The sequence below is a fragment of the Rousettus aegyptiacus genome, unplaced genomic scaffold (genome assembly GCF_014176215.1).
Source record: "Rousettus aegyptiacus isolate mRouAeg1 unplaced genomic scaffold, mRouAeg1.p scaffold_m13_p_2, whole genome shotgun sequence".
NCBI classification, from domain to species: Eukaryota; Metazoa; Chordata; class Mammalia; order Chiroptera; family Pteropodidae; genus Rousettus; species Rousettus aegyptiacus.
In genome coordinates this window covers 121,711,509-121,724,312 of record NW_023416295.1, presented here as the reverse complement: position 1 = coordinate 121,724,312, position 12,804 = coordinate 121,711,509, and the positions used below count along the sequence as shown (strand labels likewise).

The following is a 12,804-nucleotide window of genomic DNA, read 5'->3' as shown; positions in this document are numbered from 1 at the left end:
TGAAACTACCCCACTTATTAGTTTATCTGTTCATACTTTATACTCTGCCTCCTCCTTTAGAACATTAGCTCCCGGAGGCAGGGACTCTATCTTACTCACTGCTATATGCTCATATCTATAACCGTGTGGGCACACTGTGGATGCAAAGAATTTACTAGCTAGAAGGATGAATAAATGGATGAGGTCTGGCACTTCTTCCTTAGCACACAATCTTCCCTCTGAATATATACCGTCGTCTTTGCTTCCCCATTTATTTTGCCTTAATGATAAACTTTCCTATGGCAGAAATTCAGGGTTGAGTCCTATCGGTGATACCTTGGACTTTTAATATTAAAATGTTAGGTTCCCTTTTATTACCTCTATATTAGTAGAGAGTCATAAATAAAACAGCACTATGGTCCTCTTGCCTATTACTCTCTTGAGTACCACCTCCAGAACGGTAGTTTGGGTTGCAGCGGTTCTCCAGGCTACACGGTGTTACCTAGACAATTTCCGCTTCCATATTAACTCCAGTGAAAGTCTCCTTGCCAAGGCAAGTCTTCCACTTAAGAAAGTTCTTTCTAGTCTTTGCTGGATCCTTCCATTCCCGGCCAGAGCCCCGAGACTGACTTTTTAACCCGCAGGGCACGAACCCAAAGTCCATGCCTTGGCGTCGTCCGCACAGATCACTTCCCACAGTCTCCCTTCTCTCCTAAGTCATGACCTTTAATTGGAAAGAAATACTACTTGTTTCCCTAAGTCTTAATTTTCTTAGCAATACTTCAAAGTCATTTAAGAAGAATGTGGCCCTTCCTGGGGGAGTAAGGGCCCCTCTTCCTTCAGGGACTGCCTCATCTGGACAAGCCACTCGTGCAACTCCAACGACACACACCAGAGAGCCACATTCTTCCACTCGCTAACCTCTCAACATGGCCTTGGATGCCTCTCCTCCCCTGGGAAGCTCTCATCCTGGATTCTCTTTTCCTTCCTGGCAGAGTCCACTGTGGTACATTAAAGGACCCTGGGCTGGAGTCAGAGGTTTTAAAGTCACATCTCAGTCCTCACGTGAACTAGCTGTGAACTTGGGAAAGTCCCTCGACCTCGCTGAATTTGCTTCTCCAGCTGCACTCTTCACGGAAGGCTGCAAGGATGAAATGTGAATGTGTCTGGGAAAGTCCTTGCGAAGGATGAGGTTCTATTAACTATGAGTTGTGGCTGTTAAGGTCTTAGGAGGCACAATCTTTCTTCACTGAAGATGTGGACCACAGATAAATGGTGACCGCAGGCAGGAAGACAGCACATCCCCAACAGGAAAGCCGCTTCTTGCTGACCTCCCAAGACACCCCGATTCCTACATTTCCTACTGCTGCTAATGACATCAAAGCATGAAGGACAGAACCTGGGTGACTTTATCCAGAAAAATCCATGGTTCCACTCTAAAGTGAGTCTCAGAAGAATATCTCAGAGCTAATAATCTAAACGGTGCTTGTGGGTTAGTCTGAAAGTCATAAAAAGAGAATTTTCCCCTCAGCTGGAGGCTCAGAGCCCCTCTAGGAGGGAGGTAAAAGCCACAGGAAGTCTTGTTTTGCTCATAGCAGAAACCAAGTCCTAGGCGGACAGAGGCACATTTCACAGTGGCTGAGCAAGTCTGGATGGGGGATGGTGGGCAGAAGCACCTCGGTCTTTTATCCCCACTTCTGCCTCCTACAACCAAATCTTAACAGAAGCTTGAAGCCCAGCAGGCCTGGGATGAAACACCGCCTAGGCCTGGGCTAGTCAGGAACAGACACATACATGGAACTCAAATGCCACTCATGGCTTTTAAGAGCTTGGCATGACCCCAACTAAGCAATTCACAGAATCCGCAGAGGCTCTCCCCTCACTCGCCTCTCTCCACACCCACCCTCTGCAGACCTTCCTGGAAAAAGCAACGCAGGATTGGCAGTCACCTCACGCTTCCTTTTTCCAGCCAGCCATCTGTATTTCCAAAGGAATCAAACCCAAAGCCTAACCACAGAGCTCAGTAAATGGAGGCTGCTTCCTGCTCCTTGAGGTGTTCCTGCGGCAGGCGGCCCCCCTCGCTCTCCCTGCGGCGTGACTGTCCACGTGTTCACGTTTTCTTCAAGGGGACACTACAAGATTTTGGTATTTTATTACATCTTACTCTTATTTTTTAAATGTCTTCTTTAAGAGGCCTTCCCCACCCCCACCCTCCACCCCCACTGCCCCCAGTTGCAAAGATTTACAGTTAAGAAATCCTCAGAAATTTCTTAAATTTGTCTTTGGATCAAATCTTAATACGCTGGAAAAATGTTGCTAAACTGTCAGGGAGAGTGAATCTGAGCCAAGCTTAATGAGGTCAAGCTCAAGTCCAAGTTGTAGAGGAAGGATGACAGGGAGCCCCACTGGGGCCCAAGGTTATTTGGCAAAGGCTGACGACGTCCCATATCCAACAGGTCATTTCAGGATTTAGAAATATCCTTTATAATGTTTCTGCCACAGGCTCGCCATTGTATAGCAGGCTTTCGTTATTTGCAAATCTAACTTTTGGGGAATGGGGTCATATTTTGATGCACTGGGTCCCTGGATTTATGAGCTGGGAGTTGTTGTCAATGGGCATCTTGATTACATGATTCCTGGAGGAGTTCCCCGTGAGGCCAAGTGCTCCACGAACGAATGCTACCTGGTCTTCCTTTGGTCCTTGGAATGTCATTTAAATGAACCAACGTCTGTAGGCCCTAAGCTATTATACAGGTTGATGTGCTTGTGCTAATACAGTACAGCAGTCTGGATTCAGGCTCAAATAGGATACATGGATTGTAAGAGTATGGTTAATATGTAGTGATATAATTGAAGAGAGCTGGTAGGTGCACTGCAGCCCAGCTTGTGTACGTCTGGCTATCTGCGATGAGAGAAACAAATAAAAGGGGGTTATCGCTCCAGGAAAACTTTTTCCATAATAGGGCCCAAGCTTTGCTCCCTGACATTGCTGTTGCCCTTGTGTAAGTCCCCTGATTAGTAGGGCCAACCCACAAGTTTTAGGAATATATACCTACCTCTCGCCTTACTCCTGTTAGCATGCCTGCATCAGACCCCGCCTGGAGTTCTGCGAGCCATAACCATTCCTTTCTTTTCGCCTAAATACTCCTCTTCCCGCCATTAGCCTATGAATGATGATAGCAAGAGGCAACAGAACTTGCCTTCTTTTCACGTGTCCACACTTTGTGGCCCACCGTGAGAAATGTATCATCAATCTTGGTAACCCAGTGGACACACAAACACATCTCAAAAAATAGTACTCACTCTTACCATGTGATATACACTTTGATGTTTTTTCTCTCTATGCTACTTCATTTGTTTAAAATGCTCATCTCCATACACTAAATTGACCTCACAACCCACTAATGAGTCCTTACCCACAGCTGAAAATGTGCCTAGAAGAACAGAACCGGCTCCTGGTATGTAGCACAAAACGAGGAGCTCAGGCTTTGACCAGATGAGAGTGACGGGTTCTATCGGATTGATTCGTGAATATGTACCAAGCACCTGCCATGTGCCAGGCACTAGCACGGGTGCTGGGAATATATAATATAAAGTAAATAAAATATAAAATATAAATAAAATAAAACAAAGATCATCTCTTGACTCATGGGCCCAAGGTTAGCCGTGGAAAAGATTCATATAGAAGAAAATGGTTTGAACTAGTCTTTTGAAGATATAATTGATCACGCATTCATGTAAAATAGAATCCATAATGTTTCAAGATAAAAGATTCTGGATGACTTTTAGGGAAATTTCAGATTTTCTGATTCAGTATCCAGTTGGTTGACATTTAGCACTTGGCTAGGAGAGCTTCGTCTTCTAATCAATAACATTTAGATCTCCCACAGGTATGAATCAGAGATCCTTATTTTATGCTTTCTCAGGGACCATTCATTCCAAAACAAACATGAATTTCATTGGCATTACCTTTACATTGTATGAGGCCACGCCAATATATACAAATCAGAAAATAATAAAAAATTGACCCCACATCCACAAATGATGGGGAGAAAAAAGCAAATAGATTGTTCGCTACAAAGAGCATTTTACTGCAGAGGCCACTTCCTCAGAGCTGGCTTTGCGGCCCCGCTTCACAAAGCCTCCCTCACACTGGTAATGACTATCGATATTTGTACCCTGAGCACCAAGTCGTGCGGTATCCCCTGGGAGAAACCACTCACAAGCGGGCTGGGACTCTAACCTATGCTACATGGTTTCAAAATTTCCACTCAAGTGCCCCTGAACTGGTAACACCACAGGGGGCAGAGCTCAAGTATCTCGGAGTAAGCATCAATGCTTTTTCAAGTTTCCTGTTTTATCTTAAAAAGCCATGAGAATTTTGCATAAGCACACACAAAATCAACATTTATTTCAACACACAAAAATATCCCCCCAAGAAAATCTTCAGGTGAAATAGATGTTTATCCTGTGGCTTCCCACACCCTCCTGGGAATCCAGATTATTCACGCCCCAGGGTAAATGCACAGGGTGATGGTTGCCAATCTTCACCAGTGGGACTCTCAGCTCCTGCATCAAGGTGGCCCTACTGTTTTAGAAGATGGACTGCAAAGGCAGTGACTGTTAAATTTTCTGCTGTTGCCTCACGCCTAACACAGACTTCTAATGTACCCAACGTTTATTGTACTTACTTTGTCCTAGGCACTGTTTGAGCACTTATATATTTCAAACTTATTTAATTTTTAGAACAACTTTGTAAGAGATATTAACATTAACCCCATTACGCAAGTAAGAAAATAGAGGTCATACAACTAGAACAAACAGAAGTCAAGCTTACTTCCAGATCCTCTCCAAAGTGCGTTGCACTCTTAACCATGGCCCTCTGCCCATCCCTGAAGGCTATGAATCTGTGTAAACATCATAAAACGGCATGCTATGCAACAGGGATCCTCATCCTCAGAGTAAATCATAAAAAAAAAATTTTAAATCTCCTCCTTCCCCCCTCCCCAGGTTTTTGCACTAGTAAGACACACAGAAGTTTAAATAAACCACTTTCTCAGGCTTTTTCTTCTCTTGACAATATGGTAGTATAAAAGGTCTCTGTAGGATTGAGTTTAACTTGAGGTTTGGCTTTAAAATTATTTGGTTGTTAATAAATTGAGACTACATCTTTAAACTTGGGTGCCCTGTTTTTCAGAAGGTGACTCAGGATCGCCTGGAAGAATTAGGCAAATTTGGGGAGAGAATATCATTTACTCAGGATGAACAGGAACAAGAAACCAGCAAGTTAGCTGCCCTGGGAACATGAGTCCTGAACTACTCCGTGTATTTATACCATGCCTGGGGCCTATTCAAGTTATGGGCACACGCATCAATAGGGGAAAAGAGAGGCTCAACTGTACTCTGACTCACTGTTGGCACCAAAAGGTTTTATCGCCCCTTATCCTTTACTGCTAGACCATCCACAGCCTTCTCCTGAACACAGGCCAACACAGATGGGCAAAAGTCACAAACCTGTTAAAGGGCCCGAGTTGCCCAATACTCTTTAACCAACTGTTTCTGCAAGCTGTTGCACAAGGTCAATATGTAAGAATATACAGGGGTCACCTGAGAAGCTTTAAAAAATGCATATTCCAGGATGTCAGGAATTTTGGAATGTTTTTAAAAATCACCCCAGATGAAAAAGCTTCACCGTGGGTAAACATTTCTCTACCAGCTTTGGTACAGGATTGTAACCATCCGTCTCTGGGCCTGTCCTACACTTGATTATATGCGCCACGAGGGCAGGGATGGTCTTCCTTGTATCTCTGATGCCTCATACAACACCCGCATCACTGAGTGAATACCAGGTCAGGACTGATAATCCGGCAGCGATGAAGCCCTGAACTCTCTCCTTTAAGCTACCAAGCGGGATGCAGAGGATCTGGTTTACCCTGAGGGACTGATAAGGCTGTTTTAATCCTCGTGAAACTGGAACCTAGAATTTGGCAGAGTATTATTGCCTTTGCCAGAGCAACAAGATGAAAAACAAAAAGTGAATGTGTTACCGAGAATTCCAGATGTTTCGGAAAAATCTGTATTCAGTTCTTCAGCAAGGACCAAACATAAAACCTTAATTAAAAGTCTGCTCTGGAAAAGTCTCTGATTTACTTGTCTGAAAGTAAAAGGAACAATACAGTAGGTAAGATGAGATCCTTTTGGAGTGGTGGTTCACCAACCCTTGCCTGTGGATTCCCGGGCCAAGCAAGGGTTTTAAACCAGTACCTAAGCTGATTCTGGAGAAGATACTCCCAGGCCATGGTGGTTTAGCTCTTTGTGGGATATCCATCTTGAAACCAGCAACACTGGTTTTTCTTACCCTGAAATGTGGTGGCAGAGACAGGGTAGCAGGGAAAAGGAAATACTTTACCAAGCTCTGGTAAGAGTAAACTTTCTAACTGGAGGAAAGTAGGTTGGACACAGGAAAATGTTTCCTTGGCAGAGCTGTAAAGTACCTGGAAACCTGCTGGAGTGCTGAGGCATTCACTCCTCTGGAATTTCCTTAAAAACAGGATCTTATAAATAGGCTGAGAATCGGACCATATGTCCTTCTAAATACACTGTCAGCTCCATAGTTCTGCTCTGCTGTGTGTCATTTTCATACTTCGCAGAGTTATAGCGTTCTTACGGGTGGGAAACAAAAAACTGTTTATTATTGCCATCCTTAGCGTGGCATTCAGAGTTCCCCATGAGCTGGCTCCAACTTACGGATCTAGTTCAATAGTTCACTCCGCGCCCTCTCACTTCCCTCTGCGTGTCATTTCTGTTAGGCTACACTGGAACTCTCATCTCGTTGATACACACCAATGTGTAAGGAGGGTGCAAACACTGGAAACACTTCTGTGCTGGTTAGCAAATTATGACTGTCCCACGCCCCCACCTGCTGCTCTCAATCTTCCCCTGGAACCCCTGTGATGTAGGAAGTAAAGAGTTAAAGCCTTTACGGCAAAGAATTTCTAGGAGCCTAGTCCTCCAGGTTGAGTGTCAGAATATTTTGAATATTACCTCTAGCTTCCACATTTCCAAAATATTCGTCTTCTTTACATGCCTCTGGGCTTCTACTGGGGCTATGTCCTCCGCTCAGATGTCCCTCCCTCCTGCCCTCAAGCCTCTTAAACTCCTCTCCTATTTCAGATTTTGGTTCAAATGCAGCCTTTTCCTTGAAGTCTTCCCCAATCCCAGCCTCCCTCTTAGAAACAACCACCCACTCTGCCACAAACACCTGGCCTTTTCTTTAAACCCCTTTTTATAAGCCCTATATTCAGTCTTGCTTTAGTTACTTATTCACAAATTCCAGCAGATCTACTTCCCTCGCTCCTGAGATTTTAAGAATAGATTTGTTCAGCAAATTGTTCAGTAAATTTGCAGAATGTCAGCTGGGCCATCTGGTCATTCCTATGATGCTAACACTGTCCTATTTGATAAGGTCCCTCCTCTGTGAGGATATGCTTTGCAGCTGAGGGGCTTGGATCCCTAGATCCTTGGTGAGGCTCAGGAGGGCTGCAGGGGTTCTTTAACAGGTCCAGCAGCTAGGACTGAGAAGGGAGACAGGAAGTCAGTGTATGGAAACCCTCCTTCCCCCTCCCACACACACAAATAAACAAAAACAATCTAACCAGCAGCATCCAGGGATGGAGGGGCTGGTACAGGATGGCTTCCTAGTCATATTGACAGTTTCTCTTCTTGTAGATAGGAGCCCCTCCTGGCATGCTGGGGGACAAACCTGCCAGGCAGAAGTGGCCAGCACACCCTGACCTTACTTCAGGTTCTTGCTTCTCTAAACTAACCCTTCCCCCCTTTTCTTTTTGGTTTCTAGCCTCTACTTTGAGAAACAAGCATCTCGACACATATTATTAGGTTTACACTTTCTGAGACAAGGATCAGATCCTGCTGACCCTTTCACCCTTCATAATAGCTAGTGATTTTATATATATAGATATATATATCTATATATATCTATATATATATAGATATATATATCTATATATATGCACTTGACCATATTAACTCATGACATCCTATTATTAGCTACTGTCATTAGTCCTACTTACAAATGGGAACACTGAGTCAGACAGAGGCGACATTATTTGCCTCACATACTTGGGGACTGACCTAGCCGGGGAGCCGGGCTCCACATCCCTGTTCTTAACGACTATTCAATGTCCGACATAGCACGTGTTCGATAAAGGATTGCCAAATATAAAACAATGCCCCTTGGGTTCCTCTGCTAAAAGGACACTGGCTATTTTAACAAGGATCTTTGCAAGTACCTGACATCCTGAAACTCCCTTGGAACACGTGGCGCTAAGTCGCCACCACACGTTTACTGCAGGACCCCAAACAATGGACCCGGGGAAAGAGCAGCACATGAATGGGTGCGGGTCAATGCTGTGACTGTGTGGAGGGCCTGAGGGCAAAGTAAATGCTTGGGGGCAGTGTGGCCACTTTAGGAAAGATAAATTTACACTTATAATTAAAGCAGAGAAAGGTGAGTGGCCCATCAATAGGGAGCAAGCTGGTTGGGCATCTCTTTTCTTTCTCCTCGCCACAGCCTGACAATGCCTGTCTGTCTTGGTTTCCAGCCATTTGTAAAGACCTCATAGCTTCCACTGGCCTCATGGGCAGAGTGGTGGGGAGGAGGCCAGGGGAGTGAGGAGTCATTTATCACTGTCAGGAGATGTGCTGCACACAGCAGGGCAGGCTTTCTTCCCTGCTGTTCCTGCAGCTAGAGCTGCAAATCTTGAAAAGATGCAGAACATGCACACTGCAAATAACCATTCATCATCTGGGCTCCAGGAGCCCGGAAGAGGCCCCTCCCGAAGATCCGCTGAGGCGCTCTGACTTCAGCTCCGGGAACGTTGGGACATTTTGGGTGCCCGAACCCTGTCCCGGCCAATCCCCACCCCACACAATCTATTGAGGTTTGGGGTTAAACTGCTCTGAAATGACATCCAAGCCCCTCCCTTCTCAACGAAGTCAGATTTGCAAATTGCTTTCAGCAATCGGATTGCTGCCAAGGTGGCTCATAATCATTAAATTATGAAAATACAAGTTGCTGGGAGGAAATTAATACCAGGTTTAAACAGGGGAAGGCCTGCTTTCTTGTGAAGTCATTATAAAATTCTCTGGTGAGTCTGAAAATCCTCCCCGTGAGGTCTACAGCATAACTGTAAGGTCTGGGTTCGCACTAACGCGGAACTGAGAAATCCTTCTGTGCCCAGTGTTGCTAGTCAGGGACACTTGCAGGTACATATCCAAAGACTGGGTTAAAAGTGATTAAAAACAAAAAGAGGGAAAAGGACAGAGTTTGAATTTTCCAATTACTCTTTAAAACTCAGGAGTCGAGCTATTAGAAAATGCAGGCTTTCCCATGAAGACTAATAATGCTGAGCTAATTAGACCCACAGGTCTGGCCGACATATCAATTCAGGCCCAAAAGAGGGACACTGTCCCTTTAAAAACTGCCTGGGGATCAGTGGCAAAGCTAATGAGGAGTGTCAGTTGGGGCTGCTTTATTAGGTGGTCCTCCGGAGGGTAGAGCCTGGGGTTTCTGTAACAGGGCTTCTGTGCTTGATTCAATAAATCAATTTATATTAAATGTGGTACAGCTCTGGAGCTGGCTTCTTGAAGCACTGTGTGGCGTTTCTCAATCTGCTTGTCCTCGTCTCTGTCAGCCTGCCTGGATGCACTGTCAGAGGGTGCCAAAAAGAGCAATGCAGAATAAGATAGAAGCTGGAACTGCAATGTTTGTAAAGCTTGACCCAGGGGCTCCAGACCATGCTTGGGGCTCCCTCCAGTGAGCTGAACGGCTGGTAAACAGCCCAGTGCTGTGGGACTGTGGGGCTCGCCTCCAAACTGGGCTTTAGGCTGCAGATCAAGAATAAAGGTCACCCCAAACAGAATGGAAGGGTTGGCAGCGAAGTTGCTTTTTAATCCAGTCCTCGGGGTCTGAAATACTGTCTGAGAAGCAAAATGGAAAGCAAGAGGAACGAAAGTGCCAACGGCTGGCATCAGTGCAGGAGGCAGAGGCGAGGCTGGGAGACAGGTGTGCTGCTGATCGGGGCCAATGAAACAGGTCTTCCTCTAGGCTTGCCAGTGAGCGACTCCTGGGAACGAGTCATCCCTAAATACAATGGCTGACGCCCCTGAAGGTCTGAGAGGGGGAGAGAAGCCTGTTCCATAGATGACTCAGTGGTGGGGCCAGAAGCCACAGAATGTGGCCACGCCATTCCACTCTCCCTGGCTGTGCTCAGCTGTCCCTCTTCGGTTTGTTTTTAAAGTCTTTGCCATTGGGATGTTTAGTTACAGACAGCTCCTGGCATCATCCTCCACCTCAGCTAGACCTATATCCATTTCAGCAGCCACTCGCACATGTGGCTACTTAGCAACTGAGATGTGGCTAGTATGACTTGGAAAATGAGTTTTAATTTTATTTAACTTTAATTTAAATTTAAAAGGCCACACGTGGCTCGTGGCTACTCTGCTGGAGAGTACACAGAACAGGAAATATTTCCTTTGCTTTAATAAAAGTAGTAAGTGCTAAAAGAAGGAAATGGTAGTTGACCCAGGTTTGTTCCCAGTGGAAAATCCTGACTGGCTCATAGTTTTAAGGGCAATACAGGAAGGGAAAATTACCCTGCTGTGTCATCAAGTTAGAATCATAAGGAGTGAAAGGCTGCCAGAGATAAAAATGAAAGGTTACCATCTCTGGAATCTTTCTAATGGAAGCTGTCTTTTCCTGAAGCTCTGACAAGCATCCCCCACCAGACACAGAGATTGGCAGCAAAGGGCAAATAAATGAGAGACCTAGGTCCAGAATTTGCCCACATCCCCAGAATCTTGGCAGAGCAAGGGCCATTACCAAGGAGCCTGTCCCCCAAGGCTGTAAGCTCTTTACTAAGAAGCCATCCCATCTCAAGTTACGGGTCCCGCCTATGCCTTGAAATGAGACCATCATGAATGTTGGAAAGGCTTTGCTTAAAGAACGGGGTCTGGTGTACTTTACTCATAACCAGAACCGTCTGGGAGCAATCTCGCAGTCACACGATGGACTGCTCTTCCTCTCTGGCCCTTGCTCTCTCTACAAATCCCATCAGCTCAGGAACAGCTGCCGGAGACTCTGGCCCAATGCCAGGGGTGAAGAAGCTACAGCCCCCTCCCACGCGAATGTCCTCCTGGGCCCCCGGCCTGCTCATCACCCCATGTAGCTGGACAAAGAGCACGACAAACACTGATCTTACATGAGAGAGTGAAATCACCAGGAGTGTGGACCTGGTGCCACAAAGCCAGCTGTGAGAAACCGTTGTTTCAATCGGTAACCTAGATGCTTGCCAGCAAATTATGGCCTGAGATGGCTCGGAGGGCTGCGGATCAGAACGGAAAGCTCACAATGCCAGCTAGTGTGCATCATGCAATAGCAGCTTGACACAAAGGGCTGGGAGGAGGGGCAGTGGCGAGCACTGAGTGCAAGGCCGAGATTCTGGCACTAGGACCAACGGCACCAGGCACAGAAGGTGAGAGCCGGGCCGCATCAGGGACCAACTCAGCTCTGGGGGTGTTGTGAAGAAAATGACTTTGTAAATCAAACCACTGGGCAAACTATCTGAGGAGAGGGGGAAAGGGAGGTGGGGGAGCCAGGGAAGAGGCCGATTTCATGATGAAGGTCCTGATGACAATAACCTTTTGTCCTCTATGCAATCTGGGCCTGCCAAGCTGCTCCACAGTCTCTGAGAAAGCACGAGGGTGGGAGAGAAAGGATCCTCGCCAGGAGGCAACAGACTCATCCTTAATTATGAGACAAGGCTTCCCAGAGCTGACATCCTCTCCCACACTTCCTCCCCACTGCAGACACACCACAGAACGCTGGTATGATGCTCCTCTAATGAAAGCAGGCAATTTTTCTAAGCATAGGAGATCTTGTCCTTTGAGGACCTTCCCCACCATCAGCACCCCAAAATCACACACAGGCTCTTAGCAATTTGGCCAACGGTCTACTGGGTCAGAGTGAGAACTAGAAAAGTTACTGCCTCCACAGGTCCTGAAATGCTTCGTCCCATCCTCTTGAACCCTAAAGGACTGTCAAAGAGATGCTAATCCTAGCCAAAAGAGGTCCCCTGATTAAATTTATGTCACAGCTCAAAACTGAATAATGATGTCTAATCGCCCTGAAGAAAAGTTGACTGGTGCATTGTATCAGAAACCTGGGTTCTAGTTCTTATTCTGACATTTTTGCATTGGCAGGAGCTGAGCAAACCACCTAATCCCTCGGAGCCTCAATTTGCTCAAATGCAAAATGGGAACGAGGAGGAGGAGCCATTCAGCATTTAGCAGTTCAGCAAACTAGTAATAAACAGTGTGCACCCTGGAGTGATGCTGTCCAGGTTCACATCACAGAGCCTCCCCTTACTAGTCGTGCAACCGTAAGCAACTTGGCCTCTGCACCTCACTTTCCTCATCTGCAAAAGGGATCTGGGTCACAGGACTGTTAAATATGAGGAATCACGTAACACAGCAGCTGGCCCTTAGCTTTCCCAGTCACTGTCGGCTAGCCCCATTACTATCATCAGTGGGCCATAAAAGGGGAGATAAACATTTCCACAACTAGCAATTTACTACAAGGATTAAACAAGCAGCTTTACAACAGGGGGACCCTTTATTTGTTAGAAAGATCAGAGAAACAAGTTCATGGGCCAAGGTGAATTCCGAACCAAGAAACAGAGACTAGGCAAGGGCTTTTTGTCTCCTTGAGCGTGACACATTCCAAACTGTTCACCTTAAACCAATTCT

At 46.0% G+C, this 12,804-nt stretch overlaps 1 protein-coding gene and 1 long non-coding RNA gene across 5 annotated transcripts in view; one reads left to right on the top strand and one right to left on the bottom strand.

The window, feature by feature from the left end:
* The window catches only part of LOC118613827, a 92,927-nt gene extending 86,823 nt beyond the window's left edge, over positions 1–6,104 (top strand). Inside the window, exons 3-4 of the long non-coding RNA XR_004955936.1 lie at positions 975–2,124; positions 5,177–6,104. This is a non-coding gene — a long non-coding RNA (uncharacterized LOC118613827). The remainder of the gene's footprint in view (positions 1–974; positions 2,125–5,176) is intronic.
* PPM1H (protein phosphatase, Mg2+/Mn2+ dependent 1H) overlaps positions 1–12,804 on the bottom strand; it is a 292,075-nt gene that overhangs the window by 121,845 nt on the left and 157,426 nt on the right. The window lies entirely within an intron of this gene.